Source organism: Thunnus thynnus, chromosome 9, assembly GCF_963924715.1.
Source record: "Thunnus thynnus chromosome 9, fThuThy2.1, whole genome shotgun sequence".
Lineage (NCBI taxonomy): Eukaryota > Metazoa > Chordata > Actinopteri > Scombriformes > Scombridae > Thunnus > Thunnus thynnus.
This window is the reverse complement of record NC_089525.1, coordinates 34,273,955-34,299,565: the sequence shown is the minus strand read 5'-3', so window position 1 is coordinate 34,299,565 and position 25,611 is coordinate 34,273,955. Positions and strand designations below refer to the sequence as shown.

The window sequence follows — 25,611 nt, the reverse complement described above, 5'->3', positions numbered from 1 at the left end:
GTTTATAATACATAAGGATTGAAATTAACTTGACTTCTCATTGGGGACTGAGCCCAAAAGGCAGAGGACTAGTGTAAAACACTAGTGTAAAACACTAGTCCTCTATTGTTTTTCATGTGTTTGTTTGTTTGTTTCTTTCTTTCTTTCTTTATTATTACGGGACTTAAACCCTAAATTTGACCCCCTAAACATGCTCAAAAACTCACCAAATTTGGCACGCGCATCAGGTCTGGTGAAAAATTTGATAAAATGTAAAAATTAATTGTGCTCTCCATCGCCACCTATGTAACAAAAATGGCTGCCATGGCCCGTAGGAATGTCGTAGAGAGATCAAACCAAAACTCAATTATTCGTCTCATCAAGACCTACGAATCATACACTGACACCCCTGACCTAAATCCAACAGGAAGTTCACAATCAGCCTTTCAAATTAAGACTTTGTCTCAATTTTGGCCCCCCGAACAAACGCTGTCTCCTCCGAGGGCGTTAATGGTTTAATACATGACTTATGACACTGTGATTAAAAAAAGCTGTTAAAAACTTTGTAATAACTCGCACGGTTTGGATTTTGTAAGACATGTCTCATCCTGCAGAAAATTCTCATCCTGTCAATCAAACTTTCAAAATAAAAGCACACCACACTTGTAATAAATATCCCTCATTTTTAAAAAGCAAAATGATGTGATCCCGACGGGCCAGAGTGCGACGTCCCGACCAACGCTGCTTGCAGCTTTAATTTTGTTTGTATTTATTAATCCAAGTTCTTATCACGTTTTATCTCATGAGCCATTAGCGGAACTTTTAAACTTCTTTTACGGGGTAGTTTTAGTAAACAATAACTGTAACTGTGTGCTTCAGTCTCATCACAGCGGACAGGAACAACATGCAGGACGGAGCTGAGAGAAAGAGAAACATAACAGACTGATGCTTCCTGCTCTTTGTTCAGAGAGCTCTGCTGAACTCACTCTGTAGTGTCTCTTTATAACTGCATCTTCATCGTCTGAGCTGCTGATGTTTCCTGCTGCAGTCTGTGCTGGTAAATCAACTGCAGCAGATATTTGTATGAATTTACAACAGAAACAGGCGATGTTCAGGGGTTTCTTCTATTAAACCTCTGTGTGGTCCTTCACTGAATGAGGAGAAATGTTTATTCTGCTGTTAAGAGCCTGAAAAGGGGAAATCCTCTGTAAAAAATCCTCCAAAGACTTTTTGACGTAATCTAAAGAGTTTCAGAGGATCTACTGAACCTGGTACACATATTATTTCAGTGTTTTCTTTAGTCCTGTCAGTGTGACGCCACAGCGAGCCACATTATAAAGTTAAGTTTGTAATCAGGTCAGTGGTTTGTCCCTCGGAGACGTTCCTGTAATTACAGTCTTGTTGTCTTCACAGCGGCGGCGGCGGCGGCGTCCCGCTGCGAGTCACGCTGCAAACAGGATGAAGCTGAGCTCTTTTCACGGCAGCTTATCTTTGCCGAGTCTCTGTGATGAAGATGTGACTTCAGTGACCGACTTTTTCTGCTCGCATAATCGACTTTGTTGATAACGATTAGAGACAAATCCTCCGGTTGTTCAACACGGATCAACATGAAAAGCTGTGAAGGAGAAACTGTCGGCTTATAAACAGAAGACTTAGAGGAGAGTTTTCCTTGTTCAGCTGCAGTCAGACGGGTGAGGATACTCTCTGTTCTCTCTGTGAAACTTTTATTTTATTGGTCAAACTTTCCAAAATCTGCCTGGAACAAAGAAAAGAGAGACGAAGCAGCAGAGAGAGCGAGACAGTTCCCTCCGTGTGGCGCTGTGATGTAATATTGATGACCCTCCCGCTCTCCTGGCGACCTCCGTTTGGTCGTCTCGTGTCTTATCAAGTATTCATGAAGCTCCGCGTCCCCTTGCCCACCTCCCTCAGATCCCATAATGCATCTGTAATGTTCTGTCAGGTGAGGCATGATGGGAGAGCTGGTGATGGAGTGAAGCTCCTGGAGGGACGCAGGGAGGTAATTTCTGATCACAGGCAGCTTCTTCTTCTCTTGTTTTTTTTCTTCTGCTGTTTTAAAGTTTGTCTGAAAAACATTTTGGAGCCCGACGTCGAGCCCTGAGGAACGCCGAGCCAAGTTTACATCTTCTTCTTTATTATTCATATTCCTTCGTTCCTCTGTTTTTGTTTCATCACTTTCCAGGTTTTTCTGTCACATCTCTCATTATTTTATTGTTGCTTTTGATAATTTCTCTCTTTATATTATTGTATTTCTACTTTTCTCAACCAGTTCTCCAAAGTAAAATGTTCTGAATGTTTGTTTCCATCCGCCGCTGTTGTGTGAATATTAGCAGATAAACAGCAGGTGGCGCTAATTCTCCAGTCGGTGCCATTAAACCGTCGCAGAAGAAGACGACACGACGAGACGACGTCATTAAAAGAGCGACAGACAAAGCTGAAACAACGGAAAACCAACATGGTCTCATGGGATGAGATGACGCCATTTTTAAGGCCATTTCGCATGTCGTGTCTACACGTTTTAGAGATCATTGTTTGGGTTAAAATGATCAGTAAAACGTGGTCAAAATGTTCCAGTTGTTGCATAGCTGCCAACTATCTAACCGTCCACTCAACCCGCCTCCGACTAACAAGCCAAAATCACCTTATCAAAGAAAAGAAAGTCACGTTATATTGACGTCATCTGAAACACGTCACTTCCCGTTAACTATGGATCATTTTTGGCGTCTGAATGTACGACTTAAATGATGTGAAATAATGCGGAAAAATAAAAAATGCATAACACTAAAAATGACTTTAGAAACTAGCGTACTGTTTATACGACGCCTGATGGGATTTTCTTCTGCACAAACTGGAAGTTGAGCGTAACAACAGGTGGATGGAAACTTTCCTTCTTTAAATAAAGAAACGCTGACATCAATGTTACGAAAACTCACTTTTACATACGATGAAACACTGAATGAGCTGATTTTACATTGTAAAACATATTCTATATTCCTACTTTCTCATGTCAGATCAGTCTGTAAAAGTGAAAATAAAAATAATTTATTTATATTTTTAGCTAAGCAACAACTATAACTGGATGAATGAACATAAAACATACATGTTGCAAACAGGAACTGAAGGCGAGTCTCAACTTAACAGCAGAAGGAGTCTCTTTCGCCACTTTGAGGATGTTGATTATGCTTTTAATGAACAAATATAACGAACGTGCAGCTCCAAAACGTGCAGGTGGTGATTATTACGTTAAAACCAGGAAATTACAATGAGAAAATCAAAATGAACCAGCGCACACTGTAATGACTTTACCGTGACTTTATTAAGAGCGAACAACGCGTTTCGCCTGCAGCTTCTTCAGGTTCATTCAGTACAACTGCTTAGTACTCACAGGTGTATAAAATACAAATACATCTGAGTCACATGACTAATTATCACAGTCCCGTAAACAACTGACTGAAGAGGATGAGTAAAATTCCTTCAGCAGAATGGACTACAGGTCCTACAGCCGTCCCTCTACATCACAACACACCCTTCCTGTTCAGTCAGTTGTAAAATGTTCACTTTGAGAAAATGAAGACTGTGATAATTAGTCACAGTGTGTTATATTCTGATGTTCACCTCATATGTTCCTGCGACCGAGCAGCACCTGACTGAAAACACTGGCTGTGCACGAGGAGTTCTGAGGAAATGACAATGTTGTATTTTATTTTTTTATTGGGTGCAACATTTTCACTGTGCATTTCAGACGTTACATCAATGTTTGTCAGATTGTTATTCAGTCTGTTTCAGTGACGTCTGTCCATCATCAGTCCTCCATCTCTCCCAACACTGATGTCTCTCAGTCTCATACTCAGATATCTACAGTACATGTGCATGTTTTACCATCTTCTCTCCACATTAACTCCAACATTCACCTGTTCGCTGGGCTTCATTCTGGATAAAAAAATCTAGAAATGCAGCTGAAACTCCCACGTTTGCAGCTTCAGAGAAGGTTCAGCGTCTTTTTTCCTGACATTCGTGACTCTCTCTCTCTTCCTTTACTTTCTTCTTCTCTTCTTCTTTTTATGAAACTCTTCTTTCCTGCTGCATCATCCCCTCTGTCTCTCTGCCTCCTGTTGTTTTTTATTTATCACCATCACTAATATCTCTCACCTCTCCGTTCCTCATCTCCCCCCTGAGCCTCGCCTCCCCCCTCCCTCACCTGTTCGCTCCTCTTCTTCCCCCTCCCTTCGTCCCTCCACTCATTAACACTGAGCCCTGATGGATGTTGAGACGAGGCCCGACTCGCCCCTCGCCATCATTCTCGCCCCTGCTGCTCTGAGCGGGAAACCCCCTAACCTCTCTGCAGGGGTGGCGGTCCAAATGGCCGTTAGATGGTGACTAACAAAATAAAAGACAGAAAACTACTGAAACTTCAGCTCAGCTCCTGGAAATAACCGGAAACTAGAGCTGCAACCATTAGCTGGTTAATTGATTAGTCAGTCGAATTAATCAGCAACTGTTTTGATAATTGATTAACGGCTTCACTCATTTTAGAAGCAAAAAACACCAAAAATTTGCTGGTTTTAGTCTCTCAGATGACAGACATTATTAACAATTTCATGCCTTTTTATAGACAGAACGACTAATTGATTAATTGAGAATAACTGATTCAATAATTAAGATCATCTTTAGTTGCAGCTGTATTGAAAACATCTGTCCGTCTTCAAGTCATAAGTCACAGACATGAAACATATTTTTAGAGTTAATGCGACTTCCTGGAGATAAAACCCACTTAAATCCACTAAAAAAATACACTGCAGACAGGAGCAGCTAACAGCTGATTCACAGGACTTTAATGGAGACTATTTGACTAAATGTAAACAAATATGGGCCAAAACTATAAAAGCCCTCAGCTAAATCCCTCAGAGCATTATGGGAACTGTAGTTCCAAACACTGAGAACACGGTTATCCCCCAAAATCAAAGTCAGACAAGTAACAAAGAATAAAAACAGGAGACAAAATCCATGAATATGAAGTTTTTTCAATGTTTTTATGACATCACTAACACTCTGAATCTTATATTGACTCTCCTGTATTTCATTCATATACTGATGTTTGTCTTGTGGTGGAAACTTCTGGTCCAGAGAAACAAATCTGAACAAACACAGATCATATAGATAAACTTCTCTCCCCCATCACTTCCATTATACGTGCATTATGAAGGGATCTTCTTTATTTAATGTCAAAGTGCATTGTTTCTTCATCCACAGGCGAATAGATATACAAGCAATGTGAAAGATATAAAGTACATTTCCAAAGCATAAGTATAAAAAAGAAAGTATCTTGTAGAAGAAATATAGTCTCTCAGCATTGTTTTCATTTAGATTGACTCATAATCTGTTTCTTTTCATTTTCAAGGGACAGATATGAATAAAGACACATAATATAAATATATATGTTATAACATGTTTGTAGCAGTTTGGCTTCATGTTACAGTGAGATATTTGGACATTAAAGAGAAAACAAAAAGGAATAAATAAAAAAATACGGATGTTCCCTCAATTCATTATTATAACAAAATCAGGTCTCAGAGGTTTGACATATTTTTCCCAGTGTTGTATGAAGACGTCCATCTTTAAATTTAAAGAGAAAGTCTTCATTATCACATCTATCCAGTTATTTACGGTCGGTCCAACATGCATCATCCATCTTTTTTCCTTCCTGCCAGCAATATACCCATTAAATATTTGTTAACACCTTTTGCTCCTGGGGCGATATAGCCTAAATATATTTTTATATACTTTGAAATCTACTGATATGTGTGTGTATTAAAGATGTTCTGTAGTGCCTGATGTATTACTGTCCAGTATGAACAGGAGGAATGATGATAACAGGAGAAACTAACCCCGATGAATCCTCCAGTTGAAAAACTGTGAACTCGTCCTTCAGTCATCACACTGGACTCTGAGAAACTGTGAATGTTATTTTGAATTTTTTATGGTGTTATAGAAGTGAAAGGACTCTTTTAAAAAGGTGTTAAACTGAGACGTCGTGTTTCCTCAGAATGTAACGTCGACTCGGAGGGTTCAGTCTGGTTTTCCTGCTCTGTGTGTTTGAGTGTGAACGAGCTGCTGATGATACTGATGATAATGATGATGCAGATGACCACACAGTCATTATCATTCACTCCACTCCCACAATCCTCTGCTCCAACTCCAATTACCGTGTGATTGTATGCTTGGCATGGAAAACATAATTAACAACCTGCGTCGCTGCCAACCTAAGCAGCCAGCGTGCTGTTTGTGCAGAGCGTCGATCTGAACGCAAGGAAAGCAAACACAACAGCACAACAACAACAACACAAACAGCTCCATGTTTCAGGTTCAGAGGCAGAGCGCCGCTCCCGCGAGGACGCCCCGCGCTTCGCTGTAATGGCGGCGGCGGCGGCGGCGGCTCAGCGCTCCTTTCTCTCTCTCTCTCTGATGGACCGCAGGCTGCTGAGGGAGGACGCTTTGTGGCGTGGACAGGAGGAATGATGGGAGACTACGCCAAGAGAGGCCCGAGGGACGGAGGGAGGGATGATTTAAAACACACACTGAAGAATATCTGTGCATCAGAAACACAAACACGCGTGTACAGAGAACAGACGTGTTCATCACAACACTGATGTCCTGAACTCTGAGTCCTAAAGTCCAGCTGAGAACCTGAAAACTGAATGTAGTCAATAAAATACAAGTTCTCACATTCAGTCTGTAGTTTCATTACTACATGAAGTAATTCTGTCGTCTAGACTCTTAAAAATCTGTGACGTCTCAGACACAACGACCCCGAACTGTGAGGCCGGACCTGAGATGAAATATTACTGCAACCTGACCCGGAGGGAGCGCTGTGGTTTAAAGATGATGGTTTGGGTTCAAATGATCACTTTGTTAAGGTCAGAGAAACATGTGGCGGGTTAAAGTTACTACTTCCTTAAAGTTAGGCCACCTTCGTCGTCATGGCAACAATAATAACTACAGGGTTAAAGGTTAGGGGACGATGGTAGTTAAGTCCTCTGTTGGGTTAAAGCCTCCGTCATCTGAGCGTCATCACTGCTCCACCTCACAGTTACTATGACGACCGCTAGATGGCAGCTGTCAATCAAAATGACTATAGACTCATTATGACCTGTTGTATTGATTTTCTCCCAGAATACTGGACACACACACACACACACACACACAGGCATGAAGACGTCTTCGGTACAAAGTGTTGAATCTTTCAGAAACACAAATACATGACGTGTTTAGTGTCAGAACGACGGGATCAAACCGACGACCGAAGAGCAAAACCTCCGATCTGAAAAATGCACTTTTTTGAGAAAACTAAAAAAAACTTGTTTTCTTGCAGAATGTTATTTGTTAAGGACACCCAACACATAATACACTGTTTTTGGACTATATTATTATATTATGTGTTATAGATATTAATGCCTCTCAAAGTGCAGATAGAAGCTTTTGCACTTGGTGCAAGTTGGAAGAGGTTCCACAAAACGATGCTCTAAATTAAGTTAATAAATAAAATGAAATTAAAAATAAAATTAAGTTTGTTTTCAGGTAAAAAGATGGGCCAGTGTAGTAAATGTAATAGTTACTACATTGTAGTAAACTAGGGTCAGAATTCCTTAAACTCAGTGTATTTGCTTCCTCGTCCACTGGAGATGATGTTCAGTGATTCGTGCTGCAGCCTCTCTACACATCCAGGGACTCTGTGATGTGTTTTTGTTTTGTTGTGTGACGTTTCTGTCACAACGAAGGGCGGGATTATCTTGATTATCTTGATTATCTTGATTATCTTGATTATCCTGCAGACAGACTGAATATGAGCAGCCTTCCTTGTTCTCATCATCCAAAGTGAAATCCACCAATCAGAACATTCTGCAGGTAGGAGGTTTTGTGCTTCGGCCATCAGAACATCAACAAACATGAAGATAAAACGCTGCTGTGCAGTGATGGAAATAACTGAGTACATTTACTCAACTACTGTACTTATGTACAATTTTGAGGTATTTGTACTTTACCTGAGTATTTCCATGTGATGCTACTTTCTACATTTCAGAGGGAAATATTGTACTTTCTACTCCACTACATTTATTTAACAGCTTTAGTTACTTTTCAGATGAAGATTTGACATAAAATAATATAATGATGAGATTATAAATCACACTTCTTTATCATAGATTAAACCAGCGGCTCCCAAACTTTTTATCTTGTGATCCTTTACAAAGAATCAGTGTGTATTTGTGTCTTTGTTACATTTCAGATGTGTCAAAGAGGTAAAACTCTCCAATACTTCACGAAAATCAGACCAAAAAAAAAAAAAAGATTAAAGAAAAGTTCTAAAAAATGAATCTAAATTTATGTATCAGAATTAGTTTTTTCTTCTTTCCTACTCGATCCATCATCTCAGGACCCTCAGATTTACCTTCTGACGCTCACAAAGCAGCTGAAACCGGCTCCACATCAACAGATACAACTATGAAACGCTGCTTATACACTGATTCATCAGTGTTAATAATAAAACTACAACTTTAACTACATCAAGCTCATAATACTGATGTACTTTTACTGCAATACTTTAACTACATCAAGCTCATAATACTGATGTACTTTTACTGCAATACTTTAACTACATCAAGCTCATAATACTGATGTACTTTTACTGCAATACTTTAACTACATCAAGCTCATAATACTCATGTACTTTTACTGCAATACTTTAACTACATCAAGCTCATAATACTGATGTACTTTTACTGTAGGAGGATTTTTCATGCAGGACTTTTACTTGTAATGGAGTATTTTTACATTACTGTATCAGTACTTTCACTGAAGGGTCTTCATGCGCTGCTGCATGTGTGTGTGTGTGTGAACATCCATCATGTGTGTCAACAAAACAACGACCAGACAAACAAGAACAAGTGTGACCACAATAGGACCGTGTGTGTGTTAGTGTGTGTGTGTTTGTTAGTGTGTGTGTTAGTGTGTGTTAGTGTATGTGTGTGTGTGTGTTAGAGTGTGTGTGTGTGTGTTAGTGTGTGTGTGTGTGTGTGTGTGTGTTAGTATGTTAGTGTGTGTGTTAGTGTGTGTGTGTTAGTGTGTGTGTGTGTTAGAGTGTGTGTGTGTGTGTTAGAGTGTGTGTGTGTGTATGTTAGTGTGTGTGTGTGTGTGTGTGTGTGTGTGTGTCTTGTAGATTCAGCAGAAAGCGGCTGCAGCAGCTTCTTCTCTTTTTATTTATCGGGTGGCAGCGAGTCGCTGCTGCTTATTTACAGCAGATTGTTTCTCCAGATGTTTTACAGGGTAAGAAATCCCCAAACACACACACACACACACACACACACACACACACACACACACACACACACACACCTCTCCGTCCAGATGGAAGTCATTCTTTATGAGGCTCAATAATCCGTCTCTCTCTCAGTGAGAGGAAACAGAGGGAAGGTGGAAGTGAAGCGTCTCCTCCTCCTCGTGTCACTGATGTTCTGCAGTCGTGTCGACATGTTTCCACTTCGGCTCCGACGCGTCACGAAAGAAACAAACTCTTCAACGCACTGATTTCAAATGTTCCTGAAAACCGATGCGGCCTCGTGGTTTACAGTTTTTATTTATCCAGTTTCTTTAAAATGTTGCATAAATATACAGAAACAATCAGAGAGACGTCACAGAGACAATGGGATTGTATGGGCAATGGGACTGTAAAGACAATAACTGCAACTCAAAATTATCATTATTCCAAAATCCTACAGAGAGCCACGATGTGAAATATAAAGAATATAATGTTAACATTTTGTATTTTTTCTTTTTTGGTTTGTGTTTCTGGTGCAGTTCTTAGTTTTCCTTTAGTTCTCCTCAGTTTTACATTGTTGCTCTGCTGCTGTTCTATTGGTCCAATAACCTGCATTCTCAGAAAAGCTAAAAGACAAATTGCGAAGTGGAAAACCAAAAACAGAAATCGACAGACAGTCGCAGTGAAGCTGTGATTTCCACATTGTTCATCTCTGACAGAGTTTGGAATGATAATCATTTGTTTTTGGATGCTTTGTGTTCCAACATTTCTTTACTTTTATTAACTAACTAAATGAATCCCATATTCCAAAAGCAGAGCGTCTGGTCTCCAGCAGCCACATTTCTTACATTTTTGGAGACATTTAGGTTTAAGTGTGACAGAAGGCGGATCCCTCTGAGTCCTTCTAGGACTGATTCATCTTCTTCTCCACTTTTAATGACAGTATTATTTTGGAATTTCTGCACCTGTTGCCAAACACCATATATGTATATATATATATATGCATTTCACACAGGTTCAAATGGCTCCTTGGCTTCGTAACAAATGATAACTTTGATATTCAATTTGTGTAAAGAGAGAAAAAAATTAAAGAGGAGCAAAACTTAGTGGAGCATAACAAAGAGATTTCATAATATTCCCAGAGCTTTTATTGGAAAAACATCCACCTCTGTGAAGTCCAAGTTTCCTGTGAGATTTCCACAAAACAAGAGCTGATTTTAAACTGAAGAACAATGAAAAAGCTTTGTTCTGGGTTCTTTGTATCACTGTTTCTCTCTGTGTGGGCGAGAGGGAGGCTGAGGAGGCAGAGAAATAACAACACCCTAAAAAAAAAAAAAAAAAAAAAAGAGGAAATGGCAGATTGATGAAAAGCCAAACTGGTCCCAGGATGACACGTTCTTCTTCTCTCCACAATATTAAAAACTCCCACACGTTTCAGAGGAGGGCAGAATTAGCCTTGCCGGGACGCACTGTGAGCTCCCGTAATGACTCATTTGTTTCATCCTGATAGATGGCTCTCTGGATGGAAGAGAACCGCCGTTTACAAGAAGCTGCAGATGGCGATGAAAGGCGGCGGGGCGAAGGACGACCGGCCGTTCACGGAGAAGGTCTTCGGCTCGCCGCTTCAAAGCGCTTCGGACCTCCGGGGTCCTTCTCAGGGGCATCGAGGAAAAAATAAAATAAACACAGGACTTTGAAGCTGGTGTTAAGCAGAGCAGGAGGGCAGGTGCTGATGAATATTCAGCCGGAGAGTCAAACAAAACACTTATTTGCTTTCTGTCATCTTCTAGATTCTGACAGATCTGTTGTTTTTTACTCTCATGTGACTCCATCAGTGTGAACAGTAGAGTTTGTCATCGACAGTCTGGACCACGCAGAGGGAGTCAGGTGATCCTCAGCTGATCTAAAGGTCACCTGGACTTGAACCACACACAGGTCGGTGGTTCCCAGAGTGGACGCCTTGAGGACGGGCCAAAAGGGCTGCGAGATGAATCATATTATTGTTAATTTATTCTGTTTAATAACATTTCACTTCATTTAAAGGACAGGTTCACTGTTCTAGTGTGTCTTAAACCAACAGTCAGTCAAATGAACATTAAAGCTGCTGTAATCATTCCTCCTGTTCATACTGACCATTAGAAGATCCCTTCATAATGACCTTACAATGGAAGTGATGGAGGACAAAAATGTATTTAAAAGTTTATCTGAAGCTAATATGAAGCTTGAGTCAAATCAAGTAGATATCTTTCAACGTTACAGTCTTTTTAGTGCCAAAGTTCCTCTTTTTGTTACTATACTTCCACCTGCAGCTCAGCAGGGAAACACTGTCCGAGGAAAGGTTTATTGTTATACAAATATAATTTTCTTGTAACTTGAGCTGTAACACAATCACATCACGCCCACAGCAGAGTCAAGCTGAGCGAGCGGCTCATGTGATGGGACTTTAGTTATTCTCTCAGGCTTGACATAAAGAATGAATGTGGGTTGTTTGTAGCATCACTGTTGCTAAGCTAGCGAGTGTCTTAACGTCTGGTTGGAGTCAGTCAGCACTGAAGTGTTTCATTAGTCCAGTTTAACCTGCAGGAGTGTCTGAAGGCTCGTGTAACGTGTTTTTCTGCCGCAGAGGACATAAATTCATGATGAGTGAGAACGAGTCCAAAGCGTCTCCTGACGTCTCTGCTGCAGAAACGGAACATGCGAAGCTGCCAAATACCACAGTCGCAGAAAGACAAACAGACAGTCTTATAGTCTCACAGTAGGTCTGGGATTTCTAAATGCACGCTGGTTGCTTTAACGACTGCTAAAAAATATAAACCCCTTAGATTTTGTCAAGGACACATCTTACCAGAAACGATGCTCCCCCCACATTCTCCTCTGTAGTGAACTGTATGTCACCTCCCCAGAATGAAGAGCCGCCCTAAAGACTTTGGATTGGTTCTGCAATGCAGGGTTTTAACTCTCTAATTGTTTCCGCCCAGTTTTAATAACGAAACCTGGGAGATTGTCCTCCGTCTCTATGAGCAAAGCGTTTAATTATTTTCGTTTAAGAGCCTGGTAGGAGAGAGTGTGTGTAACTATAATATGATGTGAGTTATATTCAAAAAGTATTTTTCCAAAAACAGGTGCTGGAAAAGGAGAGAGGAGGGGGGGGGGGGTTATCTTCTAATCAGGGTCACTTTATATTTGGGCCAATATGGTGTTTATTTACGTATCTGTCACCTTAAAGGTCAGTCCACCTTAAATGAGCAGGTCAGTCTTTTCTTGGTCTTGAGAAACTGCAGCATTTATTAACGGACACATTGTAGTCTGTACATTTACTACTGCTAACCGTTTCCTCTGCAGCTCGCTCAGCTACGCACACGCGTTACGCACACACGTTACGCACACACGTTACGCACACACGTTACGCACTGCCTTATAACATATATAATATCAACAATTCCACAGTAACATAGAGTTTTATTGTGCTCACACAGTGTGCAAGTGAAAATCATTAGTAGCACATTAATATTAATGATAGTGTGAAATTTTAGCAGCAGTAGCGACAGTGAGCATGACACATTAATGGGAAATACATTAGCTTCAAATAAACTGGAATTCTCCTTTAAACATGAACGTCTCCTTTACTAAACATGGAGATTTGGAGCAGAATGCATTAATCTCATTAAAGTAGTGAAGTGTAGTTTTGTGCGAAAGTGGGTAGTTTTTCACTTCAGTCATGGATAAAAACATTAAAACTAAACAAAACTCTACAAAAGTCCAACATGTGAATACTGAGATGTAGATTCTCATTAACTGGCAGCTTCAAACAGCCTCCCACCAACCGACTGGTCCTCATGAATCTGACTGTGTTTTTCCTCCTCGGGTTAATATCTCCTCCATCAACACTCTCGCACAAGTTTCCTGTCGTTCCTGAGAGATGCTCGCCGCTTCCCACGTTCCTCACTTCATCTCTGGACTGTCAGAGCTCAGAGAGGCTGCCGTCTGTGGAGGAAACGCCGCCGCTGAGGAGAGACGAGCTGCTCTGCAACTCACTCTGACGCCTGCTGTTTTTAACACTCGTATATATTTTAACTTGGCTTAAAATGAAGCAGGACATCAAAGACTGTTAATACATGTAGTTATTTTTGTTAATTGTGATTTTACTTTATGTTTTCAAACTGAGGCAGATTTACATTGAAACTTGAACTCCTTTTTTGAGTCTTAACTTACAAAGACATGAAACATACATTCTTAGATTCAGTGTGACTTCCCAAAGATCATATCTGATGTGCATCCTGAATAAACCTCCATAAATCTGGTTATTTTTCTTCAGTATCACAGTAATCAGTGATAGTTGTCTGTACATCATGTTACACTGCAGACAGGAGCTGCTAACAGCTGATTCAGCAGATTTTAATGGGGACAGCCCATTGGTCCGAAGGCCCATTATTCTGAAACCTCAATAATTAAAAAAAAAAAGTCCTGTTATCCCGAAAACAAAAGCCTACTGCTCTGAAAATAGTGACTGCTGGCCTCACTACTCTCCAGACTCCATTAACATGTTGCTCAAATTAACAGATAACATATAAATAACATAAATCATAACGTATGACTTTGTAATAATCCCAAAGAAAGACTTTTCATTTCAGCTGATATTTAACTTCAACAGCTCAGTTTAGCTAAAATAAGACGTGTTACGTTAGTGTTTGATATTCGGAAACACCACAAATCAGCACGTCCACGCAGAGTTCTGCTTCGTGAAACATGACGCCAAATTTATCAGAAGAAATGAGTGAATTGTGAAAAGTCTGTTTGATAAATTAATTTATATTTTATATGACTGACAGCGAGTCTTTGACTGTTTCCTACTGTGGAAGGAAAACCTGCGTCAACTTATTGTTAAATTTAATTGAATCGAGCTTATCAGTAAACATCTACTTCTTCTAAAAGATCTTTTTTTCTCATAACCAATAATGACACACTGCTGTTATTCATGGTTAGGCTACTTCTGTCATCTTTTGCCCTTAATATCTTAGTGTATTTTGATGTGCTTATTAACAAGTTATGTTTTATGGTGTGACATCACTGTTGTTGAGGTCTGGTTAGGTTTAGATCATGGTTTGGGTTAAAATGATCATTTGCACGTCCAGGTTGTATTTTCGGAGCAACGGGCCTTCGGAGCAGTGGGATCTTGTTTTCGGGATATTGGGGCATTATTGAGGTTTCAGAGTAATGGGCCAATGGCATGGCACCCTTTTAATGGAGACTATTTGATAAAACATAACATATAAGGTGTTAAAACAGATCTCAAGTTGTAGCTCACAGCTAACTCACTGTATCTAGACGCCATTTTGCGAATACTTCTAAGGAGGCAATGACGAAGGCTGTGTGATGGACCCCAGAAAGGCTCTCTATAAAAGAGGTCAAACATAACTTCAAGAGTTGATCTTCTACACTTTAGAAATGTGATCTGATTTACAGACGTCTCTTTCACAATGGAAATCTATGGGGAAAAGTCTTTTTGGGCCCAATAACATCACATGATGTAATTACAAGGTTTGGCTGATGTCAAATCAGCTGCACGGCCCGGCGCTGTTCCTGGGGGCTTGGACCAACCCTACAATGGGTCAATGGATCTGGGCACTTCCCCCTGACCTGAACCAACATTAAACCTAAACTAAGAGAAATAAAGCCACAAAACAAAGCTCAGAGCTTCCTGTGTAACAGGCCACAGAGAGCGAAGGTTAATAACTCAGCACAGCAGCTCCTCAGGGCTTTGTTCTCTCCTCCAGCTCTTCTCACTGCTCACGACAATGCAGATGACAACCATTGTAGGCTTCATCACAATGATGAAGCTTAGTACCGCACTGAGGCAGCCAAAGCTGCAACCTGGTGCGCAAACAATAACCTCCTGCTTAAAACCCAGGAACTCATTACTAACTTCCAAGGCACGCCGAATCTTAAAATACCAATACAACTAAATGGAGACCGCCATCACTGACTTTTAAATTCCTCGTAACACACGTTAGCAATAACCTGAAGTGGAAAACTAACACTGAGCACATCATTGCCAAAGCTCAACAATGACTTTACTTCCTTCAACAGCTGAAAAAATAGTGGCTCAAGCATCAACTTCTCGTTCTCGTTCTACGGCAGCACGAACAGTCAAACACAGACAAACTTACGGCGGATTGTCAACAAGGCATCCAAAATCATGGGCAACTAACTCCCCTCAGTTGAACCTTTTACATACTCACCAAACTGTAAAGCCAGCGAAGAACCGACCCCTCGCATCCTGCTCACCATCTCTTCTAGCTCCTTCCCTCAGGGAGGCGCTACAGCTCACTGTCCACTAAGACTAAACACTTCACAGCTTTTATCCTTTAGTTATCAGGACTCTGAACTCCTCCCTCAGCTTTCATTGATTTGGTCATTTTCCTTTCCTCTGTAGTTGTGTGATGTGTTCAACACAAACACACAACTACAGATTCAGTTAGATGGTGATTTTCCCATCACAGACCAATAGAAAGACACAAACACACTGAAACTGGTCCCTAGTCTGTTTCTGTCTGTACTGCTTTAACACACCTCTGCTGAAACTACCAGACACAGAAGCAGCTGCTGGTTGATGGTTAATGGTTGATGGCGGACTGTGAACTGTGCGGTGGAGGTTCAGAATAATCCGTACTGACTGGTTTACAGCAGAAGACCTGAACCCGTCCAGCAGCATGTGGGCAGCAGATGATTCAGTCTGAACACAACCAGCAGTCGAACTCAGCGTCGCTTTAACCTGAGTGTTAGTTTGAATCCCTGGATCACATCAGTGGAAATGGCACATCAGCCTCCGTTCAACCCTCCGACACATCTGCATTCGTTCAATGAAACAAAGTGACACTTGTTTTTTAAAAGCTTCTCAGGGACAATAAAATGATGTCACATCCTGCAGCTGATTGGAAACATCTGGTTTAATAATGCAGAGCTGTCGAAGATTAAACTAAGAAACATCTCAACGTCTCTCCTGATGATCAGTCTTTCTAGAAACAGTCATTGTTACTGATCAGCTGACAGACGCTGATACTCAGAGATCATCGTATTGAAATACTTCACATATGTGATGACACATGTAAGTTGGGATGCAGAAACTAAGCAGGTAACAGTGTTTTATTGTTTCCATGCTGACGTTACTTGATGTTGAGGACGCTCACAGTTCATGTCTCACTATCCATAGTGTAACTATGTGTAGTCTGTTATCACCGCTACTAGATGCTGTTTCTCACTGTTAGTTAGCCAGAGCTAACTGATGTCTGTCAAAGGTGGTCAAAAAACAAACAACAAGTTTTGAAAAATGCAAAGATGATTGTTGCTCACAAATTCACTTGTAAACAGTGATTTTACTGGTTTTCAGCAAGTTGCTGTAAGTGTCCATAAATAAGTTTCTAAAACGGGAAGCACGTCTATTGAGAAGTAGTACTTACCTGGATGTAACTCCAGTTCTATGAGTAGGTGTGTAGCCCTCTAACAGGCTTTGCTATTGGTTTTCCCTTGCAAGGCACGTGAGAAGAAATATCTGCACTCACCACCCAATCAGGGTGTAGCACTCAAGGTGTGAAGGTGCTCTTCCTCCCTGCAAGAGGAGTGCTAAGGGCTAAGGAGCGCCATCTAAATTGACAGAACCTCCAGGACCACCTGATCTGGAGGGTCACAAGGCGGACCTGCAAGACCTTCCAGAGGTCCCATTGAAGAACAAAGCGTCAAGTAGGGGGCCTCAGCCTGCGGGCCCCCGCAGGAAACACTTCACCAGTGGATGGGCCGTGAAAAAGTGCAGACCGTCGTGGCCCCCCTTGTGGAGGGTGGAGAGATGATCATCTGACGTCTCCGGCAGGAAGGAGCTCACTGAATGTTGGGTTGTGAGCAGAGCTGCAAGCAGGGTTTTAGAAATATTGAAGATATGAGCCCAAGTCATCCCAACACTCACGGGGTTTTCACACCACTGTGCGGTAACTTGCCATCTTCAGTCATTTCAGATCATGGCGGTAGGGGTATAAGGCGGTTGTTGCCCATGTGAACGTGCACAGATTTTGCTCTGCTGCCCAAAGTTCACTGTGTTGAACTTCTAGCAGAAACCGCCTGGTTTTGGCCAATCAAATAGAAGGAGGCGGGCATCGCAGAGCTATTATGGAGGATGCTGGTATCTGAATACCCAGAATTATACAACAGAGCACTGGCTACTTATAAGGATAACCAGAAGAAAAACTGGGCCTGGGAAAACATTTCCAACAAATCAACGTGTCGTGGACTTTTGAATGGGTTGGCTGTACGAACGCTGATGTTCACCTGCCTTTAAAAGGGCCTTATTATACTCCTTTTCCACAAGTTAACACAGTTCTCTCAGGTCTTAATAAAATGTATCTGACATGCTTTGGTCAAAATACAACTAGGATCAAGCACCACAGCAGCCTTCTCATCCTGTCTAAACAGCCCTGTTCAGAGCAGCTGGTTTAAGTGTTTGTCCCGCTCACCTCACCCCCCTCTTCGGCGTGGTATGCTGGCTACCATGGCAACTGTTGAGCATGAATCCTGCAAGAAACATGGCTGCCAGAGAAAACATAACGGTGCAGCAAACACACCAAACACCTCACGTTACTCGCGCAAGTTTAAACGCAGGATATTTCATGTTTATTAGCCTCAAACAACCAGCGAGCAGCGGCAGGCACTGACTAGTCTCCAACCAGCGCAGTTATGTAACTGAAGCTCAGCCTGAACAAACTCAAAATAAACTGAGATTTAATTGCAATAAAAGGATCAAAAGATTGATGAAATAATTACATCATGATGTCAAGTCTGTCTGCAAGACAACAAGCAAACAACTTTTAAAATGTTTGTCTTCTGAATGGAGTTCAGATGGATCGGAGCTATGCTAACGTTATAGCTGCTCATCTAAAGGCATGAATATGACAGCGATGTTACTGTTTGTTAGGGGTGCAATGGATCACGATACTCACGGTTTCAGATCGTATCCTGGTTTTGAGTCACAGATTGGATCATTTTTCGGATAGAATAAAACAAAGTAAGGGGGAGACAAATATAACTTTTATTTCAATTTATTCTGTAAAACATTTAAAGCAAGAAACTGTTACCATTGATATTAAATGAAAACAAAATTTAAGATGTTCGATGTTAAAATAGAATCTTAAAATATATAAAATGTTCAATACTCAGTCGTTAAATTAATGCAATATGAGGCCTGATACCTTCTTCCTTTAAACATGGTAGTGAATGATAACGTACAAACCACCAAACAAACATTCACCGCTAACGTCAGTTAGCAGCTACGTAGCTAATTAGCTGCTGCAGCACATTAAACAGCATGTAAACGTACCTGCAGACGTCACTTCGGACGCGTTAGATGCTGGTTACCGTGTGGCGGTCTGAAAGCTGTTTCACACCTCATCGTTTGTTTAAATCTTATATAAGTTATATTTTCTGTAAATTATATTTATATATTTATATATATATATATATATATATAATTATATTTCCCTACATGAAATGTCAGTGTGATTATTATCATTATAATTTTCCATATACTGTAAAAAAAAAAAAAAAAATCATATATAGTAAGAAAATTGGAATATTTCATTCAAATTTCCAGTTTTATTGATTTTTTTTGTATTAACATTACAGCAGTCTGGCGTTGCGTGTTCCCTGTTGGTTCCTGCTGTACAGAGGGGTGTGAAGCGAGAGTAGCTGCTGGTTCCTGAAGCGTTTTCACATTTCAAATATTTCTTTAATCTTGATGCTACTGAACACAGAAACTCAGGACTCTCCTGGATAATGTAACAATCCTACTGGTTTATATTCTGACACTAGTTTGCATTATTTACACTTTGTTTTGTCAGAATACTACAATACCCATGAGCCTCGGCTGCTGTTGCTAAACAAAACTCGTCTCCATACGTGCTGAATTCACTCAGAGTGACTCAGAAATTAAAAGTGAACTTGTTTAATCTGCAGATTGTGAAACCAGTTTTCTCAACATCGTGATCTTTAGCTTTTACCAGCTGTTAGTGGCAACATGATGGAGTCATAGTTAACTTCCACTCTGAAATTCTTTATGTCCACAGTCTAGTATCTTCTTCTAACACAGTTGTTCATCTTTTGTTCTGATGGCTCAACAAAGAGTTTCATATTGATCCAAACTGCAGAAGAGAGAGTTGAGTTTCACTAACTCACTGTCTCCTCCCACTTCACACCTCTGTTTCCCCGCCAGAACTCCTGGTGGCGCTGTAACATTTCTGCACATGCTACGTTAGCTACAGCGCTAATGCTGCTGCAGTAGAAGTTTCAGAGACTCCAACAGTGTTTTATAACAAACCTGTAGCTGCATCTGCATGCTGATATTTCACCAAAAGTCAAGCAGTGATCAACAGTGATTGGCTGCGCCCACAGGGGTCAACGCAACTCTACAAGTGGTGAAATTTCAATATAATTTACTGTAATCGGCCTCTAAAAAATACCCCCCATGTCCAATAAAGATCAGGACATGACATCAGTGTGCTCACTGGGCTCATGACACACGTTCATACCTTCAAAATACTAAATGAGTCCCTTTGAATTCATATTTTGTGCCTTTGACTCTGTAAACCGCAGGCCGTGCAGACAGCAGACGGTAGATCAGATGTTTTGTGGTCATCATCGGGGTGGAGCTCAGTCAGCACAGCTTTCACTCTTTAACAGATAAAATCCTGCAGGCGGATCCACTCGATCAGAACAAGATCAGAACAAGTTCTCCATGACCAAACTCTCCCCGCCGGCTTTCTGACGCTTGTTAATTAATTGTCTCTGCACTAACATCTGTCGTCTCTGGAGTCCCGCCGCGCGGTGCTGCGATTCAACATTTATACATGCTTCCTTACAGCATCCGCAGTTTTAATGATGAAGCATATGGAATACAGCCGAGCAGCAGAAGAAGAAGAAGGACGTTCAGGCTGCGATGGCGCTCAGCTGTGACTGAGCTGCACTGATCACAACCTCACAAACAAATACATCTGGTGAAATCAGCACAAATGTAATAAAACATATGCAGTAAAGTAGGTGTTACAGACTGAAAAGTGCTGATTAACTTCAAACTAAACAGTTAGAAATTAACACGATATTTATAAGATCTGACGAGTATTTATCCAAAAATAGAGTGAATTTATGGGCAAAAATGTGAAACTAAATTAAGTGAACTCAACCAGTTGTCCACCATTAACTCTACTGGTTGACCAGAAAGATTTTAACCTTAGCATGACGTAATAGTCAGTTAGCTAACAGTTCATTTTAACATTTAAAACAGTTTGATTCAAGTTAGTTATGTTTAGTTTAAGTTAGATAAAGAGTTATCAACCACAACAGGATTAGCTATCAGACAGTTTTAGTGGTTTAAACAGTTTGTTTAAGGTTAGCTAGCAGCTCTGTTTACTCTCAGTCATTCTCACTTTTCTCTTCCTGTAAAACATTAAAATAAGTTTGATGACTCCTCTTGAACTTTATTTGTGTATTTAATCAAATGTGATGTGGGGAGACAAGCTAATCTGGTCCATCGTATACACTCACACCTGACCGTTAGCTCGTTAGCTAACAGAGCGATATCTTAGCAGGACGTGTATTTGGATTTCAGCTGTTTTCAGGTCATATCGTACTGTAATTTTTATTGTTTTATTATTCTAAATGTTATTAATTTAAATCCCTCTTGTAACTGTGTACCGCCCACATATTCTGCTTCACTGGGAGGTACAGAAGCTATAGACGTTCTGACTTAACTATGACTTTAACAAACTGTGTTAACGTACATTGTCCAGTTAGCGACCAAGCTAACAAGCTTACTGACAGTCGCTGCTGTACAGTCAGATCTGTTCAACAGGCAGAGACGTTGTTGAGGTTTTTGCTTTTGAAGATTAACAGACAAGAAAGAGGTTCAGCTGATGATCTAGCAGAAATGGAATATAATATTCATAAGTAAGTTTTAATTAATGTATAATCCCATGAAAATAACAATTGTTGTGTTTTTGTTACCTTAGAATGAGCCTTTATATCTACAGAGGGGGCAGGTCCTCTTCCACGGAGCCGCCATGTTTGTATGGTAGCCCAGAACAGACAAACCAAACACTGGCTCGGGGGGGGGGGGGGTTCAGTTGGTTGCAATCTGCAACCTCACCACTAGATGCCACTAAATCCTACACACTGGCCCTTTAAACTTCCTTTTTTTTGCAGTGAAGCTTGTAGCTTTTATTAATGTTAGACTGACTGACAACATTAAACTACTCGTTAATAAACATAACACACATCTCAGGAGGAGCTGAAGTGAACGTTCACGTGAAGCAGAAACGATCAATGAGCCTGAATAATATCTTAACAACATGTGAACACCTTCGGCTCTTCATCGCTGCACCTTCATCATCCTCTTCGTCCCACATCTGTGTTCCTGCAGGAGACGCCTGCAGAGGAAGAGATGCTTCCACCTTCACCGGCAGCTCGGCCTGGCCCACATCCCTGAGAGTGTGTTACAGCGTGAGTGTGTGTGTGTGTGTGTGTGTGTGTGTGTGTGCACGCATGTTTCTGTGTTTGTGTGTGTTTGAGGATGTATCTGTGTGCATATGTGTGTGTTTCTGTATGTGTGTGTGTGTGCGTGTGTGTGTGTATGTGTGTGTGTGTGTGTATGTGTGTGTCTGTGTGTGTGTGTATGTGTGTGTGTGTGTGTGTGTGTGTGTGTGCGTGTGTATGTGTGTGTGTGTGTGTGTGTGTGTGTGTGTGAGCTTCCTGTGGTCTCTTTATGTTTGCCCCGTTTCCCTCCAGCGAACATCGGATGTAACAAAACCAGAGGACAAAATAAGTGCATTACTTTTTAAAGACGTGTCCTGAAGTCGGGAGACGGTGATGTGCGCTGACAGCGGCTGCTAATTGGAGTAAATTAATTTACCTCGGGCGCCGATGTTCGCACAAAGCGCCGCTCGCCGCGTGAATAAGTGATGATCGGCAGCGCTCGTATAAGCCCTGACTTTTTGAATCATTTAACGCTGCAATCTGCTAATTAGCAGGGAGAAAAGCCAGCTTTCAGCCACAATTAAGATAGGCCTCTGTCAGTCAGGGGGGGTGAGGGGGGGTGTGGAGGGAGCGCTTCATTTATTCATCCTCTGAGCAGATGCTGAGTGCAGTGGGGGTTTGGATGGAGAGGGAGAGCTCAGGGATCTGAAGGGCTTGGAAAGGGAAGGAGGAGAGAGGAGGGGAGGGGGGGGGGGTGAGCTGGCGTGTGGTTGTAGAAGAAGTTTTCAAACCCCCCCCCCCCCCCCCCAGAAATCCACCATCCACCTCCTCCTCTCCCCTCTTCTTCTTCTTCTGTGAGCCTCAGAGGAGGGCGAGCAGCGAGGAGGGCGAGCAGCGAGGAGGGCCCGCCACGAACCAAAACAAAAGCAAAACAAAAGACCTGATATGTGAAGAGGAGGAGGAGGAGGAGGAGGAGGAGGAGGAGGGGGGGTGGGGGTGTGGGGAAGGGGGGTTAGCGCTTTAGCATCCAGAGTCAAACACACTCTGAGGGTTCCTGTTTCACACGCAGAGTGCTAACCACTTGTACAGCCCAAGGTCAAACACGGCCCCGCAGGTTCCCCGGGTCATAGCACCATCACCCCCACCGCTGCCACCTCCACCGCTGCCACCTCCACCCTGCCACCTCCCCCCTCCCCCCCCCCCCCACACACACCAGCAACAGCAGCTCAGCCTGGCTCAGCTCCAACTGAGCGTGCTCCGAGTGCATCTCACTTTTAAGTGTAACATCCCAGCGTCCCCTGGCTGAGTGACAGTACAGGTTCACAACGCTGCTGCTCTCACTGCCCCCCCCCCCCCCCATCTTACTCTGCTCCTGCTTTACTTTTTAATCTGCAGTTAAAAGGACATTTGTATGATTTATTGAACTGAACTGGTTTCACTTTATCAACTTCTGCCTGAAGTCTGCAGCTTTGTTTTATACTTACAGCAGAAGAAGAACTCAGATCCTTTACTAATACTTAGTACTAATACTGCAATAAAAATACTCCTTTACAAGTAAAAGTCCTGCAAGAAAAATCCTCCTGCAGTAAAAGTACATAAGTATTATGAGCTTGATGTAGTTAAAGTATTGCAGTAAAAGTACATAAGTATTATGAGCTTGATGTAGTTAAAGTATTGCAGTAAAAGTACATAAGTATTATGAGCTTGATGTAGTTAACATTTTGCAGTAAAAGTACATAAGTATTATGAGCTTGATGTAGTTAAAGTATTGCAGTAAAAGTAGTGGTTTGGTCCCTCTGACTGATATATTATTATATATGACATCATTAGATTATTAATAGTGAAGCATCAGTGTTAGAGCAGCATGTTACTGTTGTAGCTGCTGGAGGTGGAGCTAGTTTACACTACTTTATATACAGTTAGCTAGTTTAGTCCGGTGTTCTCTGATTGGGACATTTTCTGATGCAGGATTCACAGTAAAGTACGGTGGCCCGGAGAGCTCAACACACTGCAACTCACAAAACACACAAAGATAAAACACAAACACAACCGAGTCCAATTAATTTATAGAACACATTTAAAAACATCAGTTGACCAAAGTGCTTTACAGAGAAAAATGTAAAATACAGTTAAAGAATTAAAACAAAATAAAATAATTATATAAGTTTTAACATGCTGCTCAACATGAAGGCGACTCAAAGGTGATTCTAACCAGAGGACATTAAACAGTGATGAACTCTCTCTTACATAACCAGAGTCATTATCTTCTATCAGGTGTTTCTCGGTCTGCGTTCATGTGTGTTCTTGTTCCAGTCCAGGTATCCCAGAATGCATTTCACTACTATCCTCAGACCGCTGTTACGTCACTTTACTAAGAAAGTAACCGTTTAGATTTCCAACATGTGGTCAGTTTATACCAATAATGTCATTTTTTATACTTTATATATTTGCTGCTTCCTCGTGAGTTAAATTAAAATGAAGCTTCATGTTTTTATTGGACAGAAGAACAGCGCTGCGTCTGTGACTCTATAAATATATTCAAACGAACAGAGTTTGTTGTTTTCTCGCTAAAAGGTCGGTTTCGTGGAGACGGTGATGATGTCACAGCGCAGGCAGGTACAGGTGTGTTGAAGCTGAGCTGCTGCCGTCGGCAGTGTGGAAACCAGTGAGAGCGGATGTGTGACGACGTAGGACGGATGTCATGAAAGCTTTTATAACCTGAAGAAGAAAACCGTCTGCAAAAGAGGAAATCACATTTTCTGTTTCATGTTTTTTTTAATTTAAACTTTTGTAAACATAATTTCAGAGATAAATGCTTCACCTCCATCAGATTCCCATCTTTATTTTAATATTTGTTGTCTTATTTCATGTTTACAAACAAATTAAAGATAAAAACAAAGACTTCCAGCGTTTTTCATTACAATAAAAACACCATAAAGGCCTCTTTAAGTAACGTGTCAGTCATGTTGAAGCAGCGACGAGGTGATGTCAGGCTGATTTAGTGTCATGTGACCTCCTGCATGCTGCAACATAAAGACACAAAACAGCACATTTGAATCCAGACGGCGTCACGGCGGAGAGGAAACACGCCACGTCTGTAAATAAAACCCGTCTGTGTGTGTGAAACATAAATCTGGTGTCGGTGTGTGTACAGTGGATCACAGCGAGGGTTCAGGGATCTCCGCACCGACATCGGCTCGCTCTCATTATGACACGCGGAGCGCCGTCTTCCGCCAGCGACCCGGTCAATTTATTCACGCTCAGGCCCGCGGAGTCCTGCCCCGGACATCCGGCGCCGCGCATTATCGCTGCTTAGCACCTCCGACTTGGAAATCAGCAGCGGGCCGAGAGTGATGAATATGTTAAAACAGGAAGCCCGGAGGATTTATGTCCGACACAAAGCTGTGAATGTATGCATGCGAGGCTGATGTTTATGCAGAGACGAGGAAACTCACAGGTTTGTTGACTGCTGATTATTTATTAGGCTGACGTTCCTGGACGGCTCTCACACGGCTTGGCAGCGCCGCCGATGAACCTCCTCCTCCTCCTCCTCCTCTGAATTTAAAAAAAAAAGAAAGAAAAAGCCCTCATGCTTCCTTCAGAGGCTGAAGTCTTTCACTTTGATCTGAAAGTCTTTGCAGCCTCATTGACTGTAATGAGATCTGGAGAATCCGTGAGGACGGCGGGGATTTGACGCCGAGCCGAAAAACTCCGGCCGGGGAATCGGCAGCGGGCACAAACAAAATCGAAAAAGGAGAGAGAGGAGGAGGAAGATCTCAGATGGCTTGGCAAGTGGT

The 25,611-nt window shown here is 41.6% G+C and overlaps 1 long non-coding RNA gene across 1 annotated transcript; it reads left to right on the top strand.

Moving 5' to 3' along the window:
* Positions 1-18,832: 18,832 nt before the first annotated feature.
* Positions 18,833-24,713, top strand: LOC137188645 (uncharacterized). Its single transcript, XR_010929466.1, has 2 exons — positions 18,833-21,841; positions 24,389-24,713. It is a non-coding gene; the product is annotated as an uncharacterized lncRNA (long non-coding RNA).
* Positions 24,714-25,611: the final 898 nt, after the last annotated feature.